Source organism: Dermacentor andersoni, chromosome 3 (genome assembly GCF_023375885.2).
Source record: "Dermacentor andersoni chromosome 3, qqDerAnde1_hic_scaffold, whole genome shotgun sequence".
NCBI classification, from domain to species: Eukaryota; Metazoa; Arthropoda; class Arachnida; order Ixodida; family Ixodidae; genus Dermacentor; species Dermacentor andersoni.
Genome location: NC_092816.1, coordinates 36,651,212 through 36,658,086, shown reverse-complemented (window position 1 = coordinate 36,658,086; position 6,875 = coordinate 36,651,212).

The following is a 6,875-nucleotide window of genomic DNA, read 5'->3' as shown; positions in this document are numbered from 1 at the left end:
TAAGGATGCCCCGAACGCGGTGCCCAGCGACCCGTAGTTGCGGCCATGTTCGGCGCCATCGTAATACATGGGTGGCACCAGGACAGCGGCAGCCACGCACGGCGGTGTCACGTCGAAGGCGAACAGCTCGGCCTGGTCTGGGTTTTCGGCGCTGCAGTTGGCCTGCTCGTACAGTAGGTAGCCGGACTTCAGCCGCAGAGCGCCGATGAAGATGGCGTCGTAGAGTGTCAGGTTCTGTGGGAACGCTGCGTACGTGACGTTGTGCGTCTCCAGCCGCAGGAACCGCTCCTCAAAAGTGCTTCTGAAAGAGTGGAATCGCACTGTCCGTGCCAGTGCCTGCAGGAGCTCCGGGCGCTCCCCGTCGTGATAGTCGTCGCTTTCGGGCGGCATGACCAGCGCCAGGATGTTGACCAGGACGTGCGCCATGGTGGTGCGGACGCCGACGATAACTTCTTCGCTGGTCAGCGTATAGACGGACATGGCGTATCTAGCGGCGAACAGCTCCGGTCGCATAATCTCACGTTGGCAGTGCAGCTGTGCCATGGCGCGAGTGCCTGCCATGGACGCCATCTCCGAGGCCTTGTTGAGCAGATGCACGTACAGGTAGAGGGCCATGACAGCGCGGTGGGCATTGAAGAAGAGCTCCAGGATAAACTGGAGGCTTTTGGCAGAGTGCACGTCCACGAGGCAGTCGTCGGCGATGTTGGTCGCGTTCGACGTGTACATAGCCAGAGACGAGAGCCAGTCTTCGACGGAACCAACTCCTAGCATTGCGAAGGCTTCGCTCGGCGCTGCATTCTGTAAGCTTGAGTCAATAGACTGCGCAGGCGAGGCTGAAATGTCGGCGTGCATCCGGATGGCATTCGGGTAGTGCTCGAGGAGCGCGCTCTCGAATTTATTTTCGCCGCGCAGTAGCCTAGTTGCTTCGTCCAGGAGCTCTCGCACGCGCTGGGAGCTGAGCTTCTCGCCTTCGGCGACCGGTCGCAGCGTCAAGCTGCACCCGACGTCTCGGCCGTAGTCGACGGCGAGGAGCACGCGCATGTCGTAGACAAGGCTCATGCGCAGCAGGATGTCCACCCAGGCGGCCGTGTCGTGGTTGCGGTAGAGAGTCTCCCAGGACAGGCCAGTGACTTCCGCCACTCGGTCGGTCATGTAGACCAGGTTCCGAGGGACGCTCAGTTCGTGCTGGCAGTTTTCGTAGAGCATCGAGATCATCTCGAAACTCCACGAGAGCCGGCGTGTCTTCCAGGGGTACTCCTCGAGCGCCGAGCGCAGCCGGATCCAGCTGTGGTGACGCAGGTAGTCGACGAAGCTGTGCTCCGGCGTCGCGTTGTCCCAGCGACCGCACACGTGCTGGTAGAAGTCGTCGCAGGCGTCAGCGCTGTCGTCGCCTACAGAGTCCATGTAGCGCTGGGCCTCGCGGCACGCGCGACACCCGCTGCACAAAAGGGGGGGGGGGGGGGAGTAAAAGTGTTAAGTCGCTAAGCAATCCCCTCGCTGGTTTGCCGCGTGATGCTTCATACTATTTGACTAGATCGCATCCCATTCCTGAGCTCATGCTGATCAAAGCAAGGGTGCTATAACGTAAACCTATTCCAAACTTTACTATTCCACTTCTGCGATCATCCCTCCGCCATTGGCCAACAACTTTCTTTAACCACCCCCACTTCGCCTGTCTGTCACGCGACGTCACGAAAACCATGGTAACTCCCCATCTGATATCATGCGAACACATTGATTATGCGTGACTGCAAAGAACAAAAGAAAAAGAGGTATTTCTGATTCGACGCCTTTTCGCCATTAGACCTCGGCTATTGGTCAAAAGCTTTCGGGCTGCACCCACTTCACCTGCCTGTCACGCGACGTCACAAAACCGCGAAAACTCACCGCGTCAAAGTGACGTGTACGCGTTAAAAATGCATTAATATGCCGAACAAAACTGAATTTTCTTCTGAATAGCCGCAGGCTGCCCCGTTCCGAAAGGAATAATAGATGGCTCTCGCCGATCTCGCACCTGGCTACTCGCACCTGATGGAGAGCATGGGTTTATTTGCGTGTGATAAAACTTTTTGCGTTGCCGTGTAACGTTGCCGTGCACTTCTGGCACGTTTACGACCTCGTTCTGCCAACTCTTCTTTGCTGCGGATCCGTTTTAGCGTCATTCTTAAGCTTCCGTTGCATGCCGCTGCGATTGCCGACGTGCCACCATAAGCTAAGTAAAGGAAAGCGGACCAATCACAGACGCCGGCACCACCCTCTTTATCCGGTTACCGATTTTGAGTGCACTGGCTCGGCCCCATCGAATCCCTCTCCACTTGAGCCGTGCTCCTCGCCTCTTATCAGCCAATTAGATAAGACAAGCCGCTCAGTTTAGGCAGTGTTATTCGTTTTTAAAGCAAACAAAAGTGACTTCCTATAAACGAGGAAAGCATTTGATTGGTCTCTTTAAGCAACCCTGCGTGTCACCGCCCGATGGTTGTGTCGGTGGTTTCGCAGATTTGGGGTGCGATCTTGTACGCGTTCCAAAATAGAACGGAGGCGGTTCGTTCCACCGAGCCAAATACAATTCGTCAATTTGAACCGTGCCGAACGCCATGACGTCAATTGTGACGTGATATCTGCTGTCAATCATTCCGTGTCGTCTGCTATCGGACGAACGGAACGGAACATACCGCCTATTTCGTAACGTAAAGAACGAACCGCGTCCGTTCTATTTTGGAACGCGTACAAGATCGCACCCTTGACGTCAGGAGACTGGAATAAAAACATACTGGAATAGCTTTACGTTATAGGACCCCAAGTGCGCTTATATTTGAAGCAAGTAAAACATTAGAGTGTTCCAGCTAACATTAGCTAAGCTGTCCAGCGAAAAAAGCAGCAAAATAAGAAAACACGGTGCAAAATGCAATTTTAAGGCTTACGGTGTTCGTTCGTCAGACTTCTGACGACCGAACACGATAGGTCTTATAACTGTATGTCGCATTGTTTCTTTTTTTTCTCTCTCTCTCTCTTTCGTTGAACAGGTTGGCTAAGATTAGGTGGGACACACGGTATATTGCTATACGAAGACTATAAATACATTATCAGTAGAAGTGATTTCGAGCTTACGAAAGAAGCACGCTAATCCTTTATATTCCTTAACGTTGTCTTTGATATTGCACCCACTGTGACGCTGCTCAAGCTGTTGCTCGGGCTGACATCAGAATCGAGTAAATTCTCTCAGTTTCACCGAGGCTGTACATGATGCAGCATTTCATAAAGGACGTTGGCACCGCATCGGCATAAACGTCAGCAGAGCTTGGATAACGTTCTCAGATTCGTTCACAGTTCAGGCCTTCTAGAAGCGAAGATAATGATGCTTTAACACTATGTACAGACGGAGTCAGAATTTACGGGGGGCGCCTTTGCCAGAAAGCTGCGTTGCGGATTAATTTTTGTCTGCAGCCAGTAAAGAAACACAGCCCCGGTTGTGTTGGTCACACATGCTAGTCCAGGTTGCAAATATAAATTCCAGGTTACCTGCGCAGGCTGTGGAAATATGCAGATTGTTGCGAGATTTCGCGTCCCGTAAACTTTTGACGTTGATTCTATTTTTAACGCAGATTTACTTGACGTCATTGTGTGAACACACATTGTGCGTAAGTTGGAGGTCAACCCATATCTCTTCCCAAGGTCGACCCTCGAAATTGGCTAAAACAGTCACGCATGCACCGTACAATCCCAGCTTCTTCAGAGAAGCGCCGTTCTCCACCACTCTATCAAGTGCATGCACCAGTTACGTGGACTGTTCGCCTCGTTGGACGAGCTATGTATCCTTGAGCGGCGCACAGGCTGACAGCATAAAGAAGATAGGACGAGCGCTGGTCGAACAAGTGAAAATTTCATTTGGAAGCGACAGCGCTTGCGTGCCTAGGAATTTTGGACATCGCCCATGCGTTAATCTGTTGAACTTCACCGCAGTAGACGAGCCTAACTCTATGGGCAGCAGGTAAAAAAAAATGTTTATATGTTTCAAAACATTGGCCGAGTTTCAACAAGTTTCAATAGCAACGTCGAGAAGGACTTCCTTCTAATAACTTACGCCTTAATGGCACTTAGTCGGCACTGCGTTATGGCAGTGTTTTGGTCGCGAGAAGACACTGCCGTGACGCAGCACTAAGTGCCGAATAATTGCCGCAAATGCGCATGCTATTAGAAGAAAGTAACCTCTCTCGACGTTGCTAAAGAAAATTTGTTTAAATTCGGCTGATATTGTGACATATAATTTTTTTCAAAATGTTGTGTTTTTGATTTACTCTGATGTATTGCGGTGAAGTTTAGCACATTGCCGAAGGGGGCAATGTTCAAACTTTCGTGGGTATGACCTGTGCTTTTTCTTTTGGTTTCCTCAGTTGGTGCGCTTCTCAAAAACGGATAGTTTACAACTCGCCCACTTTTCTATTCTTCTGGAGCTATGTATGTGCGGGTGCACTTATGTTGTGGGCGTTCCCTTTCGACACGGAGTGATGGCCCATCCCACCATGCCCTTTGTCTCTTCATTCTGTGCACCTTAACGCCACCAATGCCCCAGCAAGTTGCGTTACACGAGTTACTCAAAAACAAAATATATGGTAGACTAAACAAGACAAGAAACGAGCCACCAGTGCTTAAACCAGCCTCGCCTTTTTACGTTAAGCACAGTTCAACATCAATGAAAATGAGAACAACTAGATAACTTCTATATCTGCGCATGAAAAGTACATTCGTACAAAAGAATAAATAAAGAAATGGTATGTCAAATTAGGAAGTTCGCAGGCGCAAGTTGGAATCAGTTGGCGCAGGACAGGGATAATCGGAGATCGCAGGGAGAGGCCTTCGTCCTGCAGTGGACATAAAATAGACGGATGATGATGATGATGATGATGATGATGATGATATTTTCAACTTAATCAGTGCATCAATTAATTGGTAATTAATTCACTGAACTATCCGCAATTAGAAGCTTTCTCTTCAACTATGCGTAAAAGTTCCTGTTCTTAAATCACAATATTGAGTTACCAGAACAGTGTATACCGTATATATGATACGGTGAGCATAAAAGAGTTAAATTCGTTTACGTTTTCCTACGTTACCTTCATAGCTTCAGGCCTCAGTCAGAGTGACTTCGTATATACTCATTTACCTCCGTATGTATACGGCGACATACCGCATTGTCATCGCTCTCTCGTATTTTCTTTATGCAATGCGCGCTCAAACTTTCTTTAGTCTACCATTCCATTTCTTGTGCGTAATCAGCCGTTCCTGTGCCGATTCCGTGTTCTTTCTTTTTTTTGTTCTTGGTTTTATCCGTCTGCCCTCCCCTCAATCTATTAAAACGCGTTAATACAAGCGGTCTCACTGCAGTTTCTTGACTTCTGGAGCTTTTTCTCTATTGTGTGAAGTGATTTTTAAAGAGAAATGGAAGAGATAAGTGCAGTGCTGTAATATTTTTTTTCTCTATTCACTTTTGCCTAGTGTACTTAGGCCACCGTGTTGATAATAAACTACATTTCTCCCTCTATCCGGTCTTGCGATGTTATGTTGTATCAAGCTACGTGCGAACTTCGAGCTGTTGCCTAAGGGGATACACCACGTGAAGCGTTTAGCCAATGCTGGTCCTGCCGGGTGGACTGCCCACCTTTTCATGGAGCGCATGTAGCCGACCAACATGAGCAGGCAACCCGTGGCGATGGCCAGCGACACTAGGGCTCCCGTCTGTGCTTCTAGCAGCATCACGATATCCGGTGGCTTGATGGCCATTTCCTCTTGCTCCTTGGCACTGTCCAGGGAATCGCGCCTGCTTGCGCGGGGTAAAGAAAAAACAATTAGACGATTACGATACGGATCCGTTGCATGTTTGCGTCGCGCACCTTAGCCCGTATTCACACACACAAAAAAAGTTTTTGTGCGCTAGAATTGTTCGTATAGCAGCAAATTCCAGCCAATTCTGATGCTGGGCATAATATTGGCGACAGTGGCCTGCCAATGGCAAAGAGTACTTCTGAACGAAAAGCTTCTTCTATTCGGCGCCTTTTCTTTTCCTCAGACTCTAGGCCCGTATTCACAAAAAGAAATCTTACGCTAAAGGGCGGATTCCAATTGTCATGTTGAGTCATACTAGAGAAGGCGTGGCCAACTAATTAATGGCAAGTAGTACTGACGAACGGGAAATGTAATTCTAAGAGATTTTCGTTACAAGTGTCGTATGCCAATCGTCTCGGGCCCTCGCCAATATGTCCCACATTACGACGGACTGGCATCTGATTTTACAAACAGTTTTACCGATGTAAGTTTCTTTGCGAATATGGGCTGGGGTGCTTTTCGAGTTCGCCCCCCCCCCCCCGCCCCCCAGTATATTCATACCATCCGGGCCACCGAACGGCCGATCCCGCTAATAGCGGCGGCGCGGCTTCGCGCTATTCAAAAGCGAATAGCGAGAACAATGTCAAATGATACGAGCTCTTGCAAAATACGGAGTATTTCTTGCGCTTAACTTGCTTTTTACGAACAGGCGCTGCGAAATTATGATAGCGAACACGTTAGCCAAGGCACCCCACGAATATTGACAAAGCTCTCTTGCGCAGTTTAGGCACTATAAGAGTTCACAACGGCTAACGCCACGGTCAGGAAGAGAACATAGGGTGTCCGAGCGTGAGCGGCAATCTCGTGCCTAGCGATGGTGACCATGCTATAGCGTTCGCCGCCTCCACTGCAGCCCTTAAAAACAAGGAAGTTGTGAATGGGGTTTTTATTTACCGGAGGGAAACGCGACGGAACCAGTGTCGTGAAGGACACCAATGTCCTTGCCGCGGCCATACCTGGAGACCAGGGGGACCTCTTCATTCTTGGGAGAATCG